Source organism: Phoxinus phoxinus (genome assembly GCF_949152265.1).
Source record: "Phoxinus phoxinus genome assembly, chromosome: 8".
NCBI lineage: Eukaryota > Metazoa > Chordata > Actinopteri > Cypriniformes > Leuciscidae > Phoxinus > Phoxinus phoxinus.
This window is the reverse complement of record NC_136883.1, coordinates 32,604,902-32,620,368: the sequence shown is the minus strand read 5'-3', so window position 1 is coordinate 32,620,368 and position 15,467 is coordinate 32,604,902. Positions and strand designations below refer to the sequence as shown.

Sequence of the window (15,467 nt, the reverse complement as noted above, 5' to 3'; positions counted from 1 at the left end):
TTTCCTGGAAGGATTCACTGTAAGACTGAGGAGCACATATGCTTACAGGATGGGATTTTAGGTGAAAGAATTCATAGTCCGTGATTTATCTACCGGGGAATGTTTTTAGTTTTCCTGACTCACAGTTTAAGTACACTATAGTCTTAGCTAATGTTTTGCTTTTCATCATGCATTGAGCAGTAAAGGCTTGATTTGAGTGCATGGTTTGGGACCTGTAAATACTTTCACCGAAATTGCACGATGCAATATGCATTGTGAAAATACACTTTTTCTTTTTTAAATGCTATAAAATAATGTTTTAGAGGTTGGAATCGGTTCTGGGCAGGTGGATTTTTTGTTGTAAAGACATTTGACCAGCACATAACTAATGAATTGAGGTATAACAAAGTTGCATGACTGAGAGCGCATGCCATCCAGTTCACTGGCTACTGTAATGATGCTTTTGCCAATGAAAAGGCGTTCTGTCTTTTGAGACGCAGTCTTGCATGGCTCTACAGCAAAGGAGAATGCTTTTAAGCAACTGGAGTGCAGAGAAGTGTATTTAAGCAATGTCAAATATTTGCAAAGTTTCACCTGCTGGCTTTGCGTGTGTGCCTGGGTCAGGTCTACACGAACCACCAGCAGACATGAAAGTTGTTTGTGTGGAACTCTAGAAAGCGGATTTTTATGTAGTGGTTGTGAATTTAAATACATTTTTGAAATCCCTTTATAACCCTTTATAACTTGATTTAAGGAAAAAAGTCTAACCTGAGAAATATTCACTAGAGTAAGTGTGACAACTAGCCCACTTTTCCGTGTGTGTATATACACCAATTAATATAATTTATTTTATATTGTAGGATTATATTACTATTTGGATAGGTTAATCCTAAAACTGATTTAATGAAGAGATAAAGGTTTATGCTCTCAAAAAGAACATTTCCGCTGTTTGGGAGGATCTCTGGACTCCATATGCTGGGTAATCTGGTGGAGACCACATGCTTACAGGCACTTTACAGCTAGTCCGCACACATATTTGTGTTTGGGAGTGTCTGTGTGCGGTCATCCTGCCTGTGATGACTGCTCTTGAGCTGTGGAGGCCCAGAGCTGTCAGCAGAGCGTCAAGGTCGAGTCATGACTTTCCTCATGGAGGGGTCACAAACAGCACAAAGCTCTGCCCCTTTCCTTCCCATGGGGCCAAGGCAAGGATATGTCCCGGACTTCCTACTGCCACAGACACTGAGAGGAAACAACTCAAAGAAAACATCCCACAACTATTACTTTGTCACATCACGGAACAAATTTGTGTTTCAAGAAGAATTATTTTAAATTATTATGTTAATTTAATTAATTAAATTATTAATTTTTATTTTATTTAGACTATTAAAAAGTAAAGTATTGCTAAAGTATTTATACATGTAGATAAAAAAAGGATATAATTGAAAGCATTGAAGCATTTATGAACACGTTTATATATTTGTATGTTTTTTTAAAGATATCTTTTGAATGCTTCGAAAGCATTTGTCTGATCACTCGTACCTTGGAAAGCTTATTTACTGTCTCTTAAAAACGTCTCACTAGAAACACACAGCACATATTTTACCTGTCATAACAAGGTTACACGTCATGAATTGGCCACATTTCAGGATAAGCACAAGCCAATGCACATAAAACAATTTTTACAGTGGAAAATATAGCTTGGTCAAATGGAGTTTTATATCTTTTACTATTATTACAAATGAACGTAGACTTTCTTTCTTTCTTTTTTTCTTCTTCAATAATGTACAATAGTACTATTTTTATGTCATGGCCATACAGCACAGCAGACTCTAATTTAGGTTTACAGTCCAGTTAAAAAGAACACTGCACAGCTTTGTCAAATAACTAGATGTTAAATATTACTTTCATTTCATATAAAACAATCATGGACATTAACTGTAACCATTTTTAAAAGTGCAAGCTTCTTGGATTGTATTCCACCTTGCTATCAATTGTCAAACAGTTTCGGTTGACTTTTTTGTAACACTTTGAACCAGCAAAGGTAAGTCTTGGAAAAGAGTCAGATGCTCTGATATTTGGGATATTTCTGTAAAATCCCCAGAGACGGAGCCTGCCCCAGAAAACGCTGAGGGCTGAAAAATATTATGAGAGAACCACTGTTTATGCAGACCTCAGGTTCACGGCAAAGAAACAGAAAATAGCAAATCCCCGTAAGAGCTAAACCTTCACCTATTTACAGAAATACTAGGCAGCAAGATGAAAATATGAAAATCAATGGAAAATATTTAATGTTCTGCCAGTCTAACTAGGGTTACATTGCATCTCTTTGTCCTGCATTTAGACAAAGTCTTCCATTCATTGGTAGCTATGCTGGGTTACTTTTAGTGTCTTTCTTTCTTTAATTCATCTTTTTTTTTGTTCATCCAAACAACTTTTTAATGATCCTACAATTTCCTTTCGATATGCAGGATGTCCCATTTCTGGAGTAAAATGTCAGTAGAGAAGAAAAAGGTAGTTTAGGAGGCATAAATCCAAAGACTGTCAAATATAAAAATGCCCATGAGTTATAAAGTTATAGGCTCTAATGTCACATATGGGATATAGCTCACAGTAAAAGTGCAAGCTTTTTCACCTTTCAAATGACTGAAGAAAATTGCCTCTAAATCTTGGGAACTGTAGCTATGGTGAACCATGTATGCTATTTAGTCAAGTAAAGTCACTTTTATTTATATAGTGATTTTTACAATACGGATTGTTTCAAAGCAGCTTTACAGTGATAACAAGGAAATAATGTAACAAAGTTTGTTTTGGCTGTGCAGCAGATCTAGATCCAGCTTTAGTAAGTTCAGTGATTGTTCCTTTCTGTTGTAAAAAAGTTATTAATTTAGTTAATTTAACTATACAGCATCTGGTACAACAGTGATGCCATCGTCCAGCTCAGTTCACTTCTCATTCAATGGTGTCAATGCAAGCGGATCAATAATTTTGCTGTCCGCAACTAAGCAAGCCAAAAGCCAAAGGCGACAGTGGCAAAGAACCAAAACTCCATCAGGTGAGAGAATGGAGAAGAAAAAAAACCTTGGGAGGATCCAGGCTCAGTCGGGGGGCCAGTTCTCCTCTGGTCAACGAACGAACATTGTATGATTATGATTCAGGCAAGCATTACAGGTCAGAAATCAGATTGGTTTGGAACATTCAGAAGATTTGTCAAGTTCCATCTGGTTGAAGATTGGAGTCATCACGCCGGTATGGAGACGGGTTTGTTGAGGACCAGTGCCACTGGTTTTTGTGCCGATGAGACCTTCACAGGGGATAGTCTAGTTCACACAATCTCTGCTGACACTTCAGGGATACGCATTGCGGTCGGGTCTAGGCGCAAGTCCTCCATCTGATCTGGATATGGTCCGGATCCGGCTGACTACATCAATCGTTGTGGTCGTGTCTAGGCGCAGGTCCTTCATCTGATATGGATCCGGCTGACTACGATAAACCTCGGGATAAACAGAAAGACTAATATTAGCGTAGATGCCATTCTTCTTATGATGCAAGTACATCTGGAAGTGTTCCCGGATCCGGCTGACCTAGTTTATGCAGCCTAACTTTAGGGACCAAGTTTGAGTTTAGTCAAAATTCATATGATGAATAGTTAAAAAAAAAAAAATTAATCAGCTGTTCGGATGGCATACTTTGAAAAGCCAGGGCACAGTTTTTTGATCTTTCTGAAAATGAAGTTGTGTTTAAGAGGGAACTAAATTGATACTACAAGCGCTGTTTGAGGAATCACTGAATTTGGCAAAGTTTAGAAGGTTAGCGTTAGGGTATGTTTCCATGACAACGATGAACTTGAAAGAGAAAAGTTTTGCCTCTGCACGATTAAACGACTAAAAACGCTGAATTATGCTGCCAGGCCAATAGTTGGCGATGTCACTTTAAGAAACACTACACACCTATAGATTTAACACGTAATACGCATGCACAAATCTGTGAATTTGTAGCTTATACAGAAACGATAATTGTATCATTTTACAAAAATGTGCACTTTGAAACCCGTTTTCAAAAATGTGCGTTTTCAAGCCCCCAAAACGCCATTGTTGTGAATGAGTGACTAAACGCATAAAAAAGTGTAACATTTTTTGTTGAAAACGCTGTCTTGTTAACGGCCCCGTAGTCTAGTTGTTTTGTTTTAGCCTTTAGGTATCAAGTGAACTACATGCGTATTTCATTTAGGTCTGTGAAATAATGTATTTATTTATTTTCCTTTTGGGATGGAGGTGACACATTTGAGTTAATTTTGTCTGTTGTTGTAGTATACTACAAAACTCTGCCTCTAAAGTGCAAAAAAACTAACAAACTGTGGTTGGTCGCTTTATATGTCAGTCATGTGGGTCTCTTCCTGTCTAAGTGGGCGGTTCTTGGTCAGAATAGCAATCTTTTCTGCCAATCAAATTTGTGGCTGTGTGAAACTAAATGCAGCACAGCTCAGTTTCTTATATCTCTATAGCAAAGTAAGTGTTATTTGGAAGTCTTCAGCAACAAAACATGCTGTTTAATATTAGAAAATGGTAATGAAAAACTAAATTATGTTTATGGCACAAAATCAATATGATATATACCCCTTAAGTAATCAAGAAAACTCTATAATATGGAAGCCTATGTCAGTAGTTGTCAACAGGCCTGTAATACATCCAGAAGACTGGCCCCATAAACGTTTATTGTGTGTCATCACTTTTGGTACCTGTTACCTTTTTTCCTCTCTTACACCACCAAGAACATCAAACCTTCCTGGATTTGTGACAGGCTCTCTAATTACCTCTGCTATTTACGGTGCTCGGCCCGTCTGCTACTGATTTCTCCATTATCTTGACAGTCAACAAACTGGTCCCATTAGAACAGCAGTGCACGAGGCTCGCCTGGGGCAGGCCTGGGCTTTGGCGACCGCAAATCGCTTCTGTATTAAAAGTCACCATGTAATAACTGCCTTCAGCTTTATCGCTGAAGTGCCTGTTTTCTGAGTGAAGGGCTGGGAAAAGGAAGGTTTTTTTCATTGTACATGCTTTATTGACTGACCCGCACGTTCTGTGTGAGAACCTTTGAAGGTTCCGGAAGATGACTTGAACCTTTTAACCAGGCCTCTGATCTCATCTTGGACTCTTTTCATCCGCTGCCTTGTGTAAATGTCTTCCACTCTTTAGATTTCGCGTTCATACAAATATTATGTACATAATAATTAGTGCAGTTCTATTGTATAGCAATTAGGCCGTGTGAAAGAGCGCTATGCTTACCGAGCAAGTCAAGAGGGAATAGCCACACACTGACCTGGAAGAAATGTGTCTTTCCAGGTCATGTCTGGACAGCACAGAGGTCCAACCCCATTTAAGAAGCTCTATACATGTGGATGTTTAGAGTCAAGGCTGTGACATTACCACAGTAATATTTACTTAACTCTATGTGGTGTAAAGATGCGTTATCCAATGTGCTGGAGCAGATAAATAATGCTATTTTTATGTCTAAGGGGTTTTATATATGATAAAGTAGTTTGCTTAAAGAAGTTTACGTACAATTATTATACAATTGTTTTTGAGAAACAAATCCAGAATTTGTCCCTAGTGATAAGCAAGCTAAAAGCCCCCACATTCAGTCCTTTTAGTAATGCTGTCAGCTGTCAAAGCTTTTGTGCCTAAAATGAAACATCAAATGAAGAAAATTTCAGTTAACTCCTCTCTTTCTATAAACATGTCTCCATGAAGACGGACAGCTTCTTGACAGCATGACATTGTTGGTGAGATGTGACTATAGAGTAAAGGTCATTACTCCTCCTCCATGATGCCTTTACATGTCACTCAGAAGAATGGCATGATGACCAATCAGGGCCTGGCATGCCTAAAGCCACAGTTATGGCTCTAGGGGTGGTCAGAAGTCATCAGGATTGGCCGGCTGTGTGGAGGGTGAGGGAGGTCAAACCTTTGACATTTGCCGTGACACTAGCCCTCTATTTTTATGCAGAGGCCTTCTCGTGCCAATTACATTTTTGCCCTGTATAGGGGTATCAAGTTGCAAATGTCACCAATAGAATGGACTTTGTTATTAGAGACTATGTGTGTGTGTCTGTGTGCGCACAAACGCCACTATTTCATTTGTTAACCTCTGCTGGCAATTTAAGTTTCCTTTAGAAAAATCAATTAACTAACTTTATGGTGAAATATACAAAAAATAAATAAAATAATGACAGAAACAGTCTGATGACACTGCTGAGATTGGTTAAAGATATCTGGAAATGTCAGCGTGACACTACGGTGGACAAAATTGTCGCTAGATTCTTGTATGGAGTAATGAGCCAAACTAAGTTGACCAGTCAGTAAACTTTGGCTCAGATTTCGCTGTTTAACAAGCTCTTGCGCTATAAATGTCATGCGGGAATCATGATATGAGCTTGCTCTGTCTCTGAGCTTGTGTGTCAGATGTTTTGTTTTATGGTTTTTAATCTTTATATCAGGTCTATACATTTAAGTTGGTAAACTTGAGATGTTAATGGGATTTATTGACATTCATGCCAGAGTATATTTAGATATTTATATTATGTTTGTGCGCAAGTTTGAAAAGATGTTTACATACTGGATGTCAATTGCTTGACTTAGTTTAAAACTTGCTCTTTGTCCTCTCTTCAATTCCACATTTTTTTTACGGGACGTACCACAGTCAGCCCAATAAAGGCCGATCTACTTCCTTTGAAAAAAATAAAAGCAAGTCCTAGGTAAAACAGTGGTATTGGATCCTTCTGTTGAATGACTTTGAGATTTTATGTAGCCCTCTGGGTAGATGAAGTGTTACGGACTATACAGCCATTCTGTTTAACAGAGCAGGCATAAAAACAAAATTGCTAAAAGACGCGTTGGAGAGCACATCATTTGAAGTTACCGTGCAGAACACGAGCATCCACAATCATTTTGTTTTTGCAAATTTCAGCTGAACTGATCAACCATACATTTTGTTAATAGGTCATGTAGTCGAGTAACAGAAGTGCACACACATTATGGCACATAAAAGCTGCCCAGAGGGAGAGAAGCTTAAAACCTCAAAGTTGAGCAATATCTTAAGTATTACAGAGGGAACCTGGGGGGGAAAGGCCAAGGGGTCATGTGTTTTGTGTCACTTTTAAAACTCAATAACTTAACAGTCGACTCTGTCTCTTCTTCAAAGTATCAACTTGTTTAATCTTTCCTGAAAGACCTTTTTCTTGTTGTTTTTAAGACAAGAAATTCCTAAGATGAACAGTTTCAGATGTTAACATAATTCACCTGTCCCTTAGGGAAAGTGTTTTAGTGACGGGTTGATTGTGTCAATATTCAGCTGGTTTTGAATGACTCCCTATGGCACTGATGCCTGAAAATATGGATTTTTCATCGTCACTACTGCATCGACTTACTAAGGCGCTGGAAACAGCCACTGATCCCTAAGAGATATGTAACAGATTTGTTTTAATTAAGTGTGCAAACAAAAGAGAAATTGGATCGTTGACTGAAACACTGGAACTGGAACAATAAAGCCACTAATTGCTGTTACTTTTTTTCCCCTCAACTTGAATCGATAGCCATTGCTCAGCTCAGGCAGCACAGTAAAAAAGCCTGAAAAGTCAAATCAGTCCGAAATGTGTGCACTGAAGCACTCCAGTTTTATCCAATACAGAGGCTGATAATAATAATAATTGTGGAGCAACCCCCCACCCCCCAACCCCAACCCCAACCCCAACCAAACAAGGTGCCGCCGATCTCCCCTCTCAGGCTAACGTTGCTAAACTACAAAACCCAGCAAAATAAAACACTCAAAGGATTAGAACAATTTAGAAGCACACCCCCATCCTTTCAACTGTGCTTTCTTTTGCACCGCGGCTGTTTCTCCGCACCCAGCATGGGCTCCGCTTTGTGGCTTTTAATAACTTGCCTTTCTTAGCCACTACCCTCTGAGACACTTTTTTTTCCAGCATTTCTATCTCTCCCCGTCACTTTATTTGTGCCGCCCTGTTTCTACCTACCAGCAGCTGCAAGGAGGAGTGAAGCCTTATATGCAGCGGAGGCGGCAGCAGCAAATTTCTTCCAGTTGCTCGACGCGCTAATCCTCCCCTTTTCTTCGCAGCTCAACCATTATATTGCAGTTTCATTGACTGGGAGGTGTTGTGTTGCAGTGGAATCAATAGCTGAGGGGATCCCAGCCCAACGATTAGCTTGTCAGTCAGGCCTGTGCAGTGGGAAGGGTGGGGAGGCAGCGTAAATCCTGGAATACCAGGGGCCACCAGCATAGAGAGGCAGGAATGCTGAGAGCCGTTGAGTGCTCCGCGCCACCTGTTGTGGAAGGCAACATGTGCTGTATGTATTAACCTTTCTGCTACTGTGGTTTAACCACTGGCCACTACAAGGCCAACACCACAATCTGGGGTGAAACATGTCACACACAACACATGTACATGCTTTCACACTCACACAGTCATAACATTAAAACAGGACATTTGTTTTGCATATTTCGGAGATTAAGAAATGCACAATCATATTTGATATATGTTAACAGTTTTGCACCAACTCTACATGTATACTTATTGTGCCTTGATAAATAGTTTTATTTTGCGGGGAAAAATTGGCAGTTTTTATTTAAGTTACTATTCCTGTGTTTGAGCATCCCTCATAATCATGACTACAAATAGGCTATTGAACATTTCCAAAATTGTTGCCAATGAAAACGATAGTCCATTGAACATATAACATCTACTTTGAACTATATATAACATTTTATTAGATAAAGTAGATCGGGTTTTTTTCCCTTTTACATATCATGTCCTATGTTTGTTGGTGTCCGAATAAATTTAGTCATTTTTGTTATTCATGCAACCGATTCATTCAAAAACACTGCCCCCATACGCTTATTCATTTGAAGGGAGAGCCATTTGTAGTGGTGTTCAAAACAGTGAACATTACAGAGACATTATATTTTATACTGCAATAATGAGTGTCCAACCAATGTAAACTCATTGGCTGGTGAATACCCATGCACTGTGAGGGATGCGTTAAATGAATTCCTGTTTTTTGGCAGAAGATTATCTACAGTCATTCCGACGCACTCAGTGTCTGAATTATTCCACTCCCCTTTCACTCCTTTAGGTGATTATATTAGTGGATTAATGTGGGAAATAGTGAATGAAGGTATAGGATTTATTTATAACAAAACAAATGAGTCATTGAATTATTCACTCATTCAATTTATCCAAAACCGCTGATTATTTTGGCAACAAAACAAGTGACTGCCTTTATAAACTAGTCATTGAATCATTTACCCAATCGATTTGTGCAAAAACCATTGAATTATTCAGGAACTAAATAATCAACTCTGGCTTTGTTTGGAACCACTCTCTTTGGTGGAGTAAAAACAGTTACACAATATTACATTTATTGAACTGTTTTATGAAACCAATTTTATACAATCGTGCTGCATCTCAGAAACAGCTCAAGCCGTCATTGCTAGTTCTAACATACTGTTTGTGAATTAGTAACAAAGGCTTGAACTAACAACAGCAGATCCTGAATTCAAAGTGTAAATAAAAAAGTTAGTCTTTGGGACATTTATTTACATACTTGTTCGTTGAACTGTTGTATAAAGCCTTTCTTAAAATATGACTATAGTAGAGTCATGTAGGTACTAGGTAACTGTCTTTTAAAAGGCTATTAAAGGCTTTTAAGCTCAATTTAAACGTTTTACAGGGCTACATTTACAGGGTCTTTGACCAAGGTCTTTTGAATCAACAGAACCAGATAATCCCAGATTTTTTATAATTGAACTTTTGAGTCAAACCTTGATAAAAATCGAGATAAAGGTCTTGAGACAACTAGTCCCAGTCTCATTCATTCATTCATTCATTCATTCATTCGTTCGTTCGTTCGTTCGTTCATTCGTTCGTTCATTCAATCATTCATCCATTCATTCAGTCATTCATTCTCCACTTTATTGTGTAGGCATGGTAACCCATGTCAATCTGTTTTTAAGGCAGGCAGGAAAAATGACCCACTTAGCATTGCTCATATGGCCTTGGTGTCATATTGGTTTTGAAGCATTAAATCAATTCTTCTGGGTCTATCCCATGAGACAACAGGCTTAGTCTTTTTTCAGTGCAGAGCAAAGGAAAAGAAACTGTACACTATTTGTGTGTGAGCCAAAAGTACAGTGAATTTAGCAAGAACAAATTAGTGCCTTTTCAAAAATACGTGCCTCCTATTTCAGAGTAGACAGTTTATCATCAATACAATGCCACGTGATGTTTTGAAGGATTGGTGCAGACAAAGACAACATTGTCTTTTTAATGGTTAACAAAATATATTATTTACTAAAATGAATAATGTCTCTCACTTTCTATAATTAGGTTATCATCAGTTTCCAGTTTTTTTGTTGTTATCCATGTTATCATAGACATTGACATCTTTTGCTGAGTCAGACCAGTTCAGACATCACAGCGCATTGTGCCGAGTGATCCTCTGAGCTTACAAATCAGGGTGGACAGGAGCGTGGCTTCAGCCTCCACATGAGATCGGATGAGTGAATGCACATGTGAGACACTTACCAACGGACTTCTCGGCCCGGCAGTCAGTGTGCAACCCTCTTAACATGATACCCTGTGCTACTGAAAGTTGACCTCACCTTAAAAAAGCACACTATGACCCAAATCACTTTGTTTTTCTTTAAATCTATGACTTATTCATCATTTGACCCTTTGAATAAATGATGGTAGGTTTTAAATACACACTGCCCATATGTTCTGTCCTTTCAGGAAGGTCAAGGATTTTTAAATGTGACTGAACATGCAGTGAAGTGACAGTCAGTATATATATATTTAACATATTTTTTAACTGATATAAGTAATAAAAATGTCTGTCCCAATATATTTGTTATATAATTAGAGATGTTTATTGTTTTTGAATAGTTATTTTGAATTATCTTCTGATCAATTTAATAAATGTAATACATAACTATTAATTTGAACGTGTTCTTGCTGAATTGAAGTATTAATTTCTATGTTTAATCATATGTACCTCAAGCATCTAAATGGTAGTGAATCACGGTTTGCAACCTACCACCAATAATAATAATAAAAAATAGTACTTTGTATAGTACAATAGTAAGTTGGTAACCTTTAGTCTTCCTCAAATTAGTTTGAAACTAGGACTGTAAGATTTTTTTTTTTTTTTTTTTTGTAAGACTTCACTCTCTGTCATTAAGCCCATCTATACTGCCATGTGTGTCCTTAAAACTGGCTGATTTCGAAGTCCCATCTGAGAGGACGAGCAGCCATCTGACGGCTGGAATTAATGAGCGGGGACCTGCAGTGGGTTGGCAGGTAGCAGGGGCAAACAGAACAATGAGGCCTGTTGCTTGTAATCACTTGAAGCTGCTGTCATTAGTGTAGGCCTGATGCAGGACCAGCGTGGGCTCAGCGCAGAGGAAGTGTTGGCCAGCTGCTGCCAGGCTGTCATCAGGAGGGCAGACTGTTGAGGAGCCGCTGGAGTCAAGGGCAGAACGCAGTGTCCTGGTGATTCGTGTCGATTGTGTGAAAGTGTGTATGGTTATATTTCTGTATGTTAACATGGTGTGATTTCATTGTGGCACTAGGCCACATTTTATGCGTGTGAAATCGCTGATCAACACTTCTGCATTTACACTTTTGGCAACCATGTAGAGACAAAACGGACCACCTCTTGTTGGGACACAACCTCTTTAGGTTCTGGTGAAATGTTTGTGGCTCGTGATCTCTGTGTCTGTTATAGTCATGAGCAATTACTTATCAAGATGATACTCGTAGGCTGCTCCATAAGAATTATGTCTAATGTCGTGATCTTTCCATGATCGACATCCAAAGTGTCATCTATGTATGTCATTTATGAGATCCTGTGGTTGACCGACATGAGCCTATTTGTGTCAGCAGCATTCATCCATGTCTGTATAAGACACCTTTTTAAATGTCCTCACCAGTGGCTTAGATATGTGTGTAAGAGAGAGATAGTTTTGCTTTAAAGAGAGATGTTTTTTCACTGTGTGAGAAAATAGACATGGTGTGAGAACAGTGTCAATTGCGTGAGAGTTTGCAGCCCTGATTTAAGTCGCTATATAATAAAATATAATATATAAATATAGGCTAAAAAAAAAGTATAACATCCAAAGTAACAATTAATTTATGCACATATATCATAAAACCAACCCTGTGCGACTAAAACGCTGCAAACCGGGTCCTTTTAGGTCAAGGTTTTTTGCTGTCAGTCAATGATACCCTCGGTCGGTACTGAATTCCAATATGGCCGCTCGAATAGTTCCTGTGGCTTCACCGCCTGCTGGCAGTTTAGAACGCAATGAGCAATCCAGTCATTAGATCAGTGCGTGCGACTGGTTTCAGGGAACAGTCGTGATTAGCTATTTAGTTTCTACAACAATGCATTGTACCATGGCAGTTGAGCAGTGAGTTACATCGTTGTACGGGAAACGCACCCCAGAGCATTGCTGACAGACTGGGAACAGAGCTGCTGCGACAATATTTGTATATATTATTAATGCAATATATATATGTAAATAAAATATGGTTGTTAGAGCCTGTGCTTTGGCACGTTACATAGTGATGCTCATGCCGATTGTGGCCTGTTTGTGTGGCCTTTCACACATTTGGGTAACACTTTATTTCAAGGTGACAGTTACACGTTAAAACATGTACTTACTATAGAAATAATAGTAGATTATGCATAATTACAAGTAATTAACCGTAAAACAAACCCTAACCGCAACTCTATAGTAAGTACACATTACTCAGTACTCAGTACAATGCAACATCGCCTTAAAATAAAGTGTAACGAAAAATGTATGTATTGTTAGACATCCTAAACAGCACAGTATGTACCATGGAAATCTGTGCGTGTCCTATATGTCCTCTTAGTATATCAGGACAGGGCTAAGCTGGTCTCTTAAGAGTCCTTATGGAAAGGTCTGGGAGAATGTTGGGGGTTCTAAGGAGAAAACCTCCTCAAGAGGAAAAACATAGCTGCGTGTTAAGTTATTAAGCCCCACTTTGGGCAGTGTGTGTGAAACAAGCTCCCACAAGGGTGGGTGAGAATCCCTTAACTCACATTACCCCTCCCCTTAGCTTTGTCTCTTTTTCAGGACTAGGTTAGAAGGGTCACCCTCTTCATGTGGATAGGTCCTTTGGCCCAATTACGCTGCTACAGTGCTCAATTAGCCACAATCCCTTCTTTTCAAGGTGATGTTTGAAAGGGCTTTACATTTTTTAAGGTCTAAAGAAAGAGCGGGGACCCCCAAAGTGAGATGAAATTAGGGACATAAACTGAGGCTCAACCTAAATCATTGTCTGTGAAGTGCTTGCTGTCCTCAAATATTCATACACTTCTCTCACTCTTTATCTCTTTGTCTGCCTCACTTTCAATGTCGAGGATGGCCTGGATTTTTTCATATTTCCAAAACTGTGTTAAACTAAATATGTGTACTGTACTGGCCTTAAGATGTGTTATTTAGCAAATTGCACTCTCATCTTCTAGGCTGTGCCGTAGCATTCACTAGTGTAAAATCGATGATTGGGACACGACGAGGGTTTTCTGGGTCAAGATCGCCTCCGAGATGTCTGGGTAAAGAAAGTAGTTCAGGTAAGCAAGTTCACGTATCATAGGCCCTGTTTACACCTGGTATTAAGATGAGTTTTTGGTCGGTCCAATCTCAAGTGGACTACACTAAATGCAGGTGTAAACGGGGTCTAAAACGTTTTGAGCTTGTCCACTTTTGACCACTTCCAGAGATAGTTGAAGGCGTATTTGACCGGCTTTCTATCGTATTGTAAACGCTCATGTGGTCCAATGCATTCGAACAGCAACAAAAGACTCTTTTCTCCGCCTACTGACCTAATGCCTAAACATTATGGGAAGCGCACTAGCCAGATGGGATTTAAACTTTGTCGGTTAAAGACCCAAGTTTGGTTTAAAGTCAAGACTTAAAACTTTCCAACCACAATGTTCTCACACCATGATTTCTAACACATACTCACATGATCTTGTGGCTATCAGAGCAGAATCGAAAGCTGTTGTTCTCCGTATGTTTTTCCGCCGTCTCCAGTTGCATTCATATGTAAAGTGCGCAAGCTAATGTCATTAGATCGAAAGATCTGAAAAAGCCCATACATTTACCCGCCTATGGACCCTCCCCTCGAAGAAATCAGGACAGAAGTTTTCGAAAGTAGACAAAAGAGACGGATTAAAACTCAAGGTATAAACAGGAACGTATCTCCCTCGTATCCAATCGACCAAAACACATCTTAGGGCCATAAGCTCAATTAAAGTTGGGAATTAACCTTGTTATGATATAATGGCAAAATGGAGCGAAGCAGAAAATGTATTGTTAAACAGCAGGAAGTCTCCATCCGTTGGCAGAACGCCCATCGGAGGCCGGAGCTGGGATTGGCAAATACAGGGTAACATTCCCAGGCCCTTAACTGCACACCTTCCCCGTCCCCACCTAAAAACCATAAGTAACGTTCTTCTCAGATGTATTTGGAAACATCGATTTTGATGGAAACTCTGTTGGCTGAATGACATTAGATTCCTGGCAAAGAGCTAAGTTCATTCTCTACAAACACATTCACGCCTCGAGCGAAGTCCAAAAACTTCTGTGTCTGCCCATCCATCTCTCTGTGTTGGCTGCAGTGTTCAATGACTCACCTGCCAAACTTGTGTCCTCTTGTACTGTAAAACCCCACACCAGATGTAACAGAAACCCACTATGCATGTGTCAGATGTTACTAAACTGCATTGTGGAAGTGACACCTTGTTATCTTGCAAGAGAATTATAATGACTGTAACAGCTCCTGTTTTATATCCACAGAGGAACAGATCTTGAGAAATGTTCAGCTTTGGGTAGAAATGGCTGAAGTTTTAAAACTCAAAAGAAAAAGGTTGAATCTCTGACTTAAACACCAGGGGCCGTATTCACAAAGAATTTTAAGGCTAAAAGTAGCTCCTAACAGGCGAATTTAGGAGCAACTCCTAAAAATAATGGGCGTGTCACTCCTAACTTTAGGACTCCTCATTTTTTTCACTAAGAGTAATTCACGAAGCATTTTAGCCCTAAAAGTAGCACCTAAGTCTGGGACAGCTTAAAAGAAGTCGAGAGGACTCCTAACTCACTAAGACCTATTCACAACGGGTCTTAAAATCGCCGCGCGACGCAGTGTGTTGGAGACAGTCAATGACACAGAGTTATTACAATGATACCGCCTTAACTGTGAGGGAATACTGATTGTTGTGGATCTTGTGAGGAATGCAATAACAGCGCCAAATAATCGCAACAACCCAATCAATACAGAATTTAAATGTTTGATAACACTTTGCTACCTGGCAACGGGGAAAATGCAATTAATGCCGACGATCTAGCGATATCCCACTCCAGCCATCGGTAAATATCCACCAAAC

The 15,467-nt window shown here is 39.3% G+C and overlaps 1 long non-coding RNA gene across 3 annotated transcripts in view; it reads left to right on the top strand.

Annotated features, from left to right (window-relative positions):
• The window catches only part of LOC307003451, a 224,458-nt gene that overhangs the window by 193,649 nt on the left and 15,342 nt on the right, over positions 1-15,467 (top strand). The window contains exon 4 of one of the 3 annotated variants that reach the window (XR_013798708.1): positions 13,548-13,652. The exons of the other annotated variants lie outside the window; for them this stretch is intronic. This is a non-coding gene — a long non-coding RNA (uncharacterized lncRNA). Of the gene's footprint in view, positions 1-13,547; positions 13,653-15,467 lie in introns of those variants that run through there. 3 annotated transcript variants of the gene reach the window in all.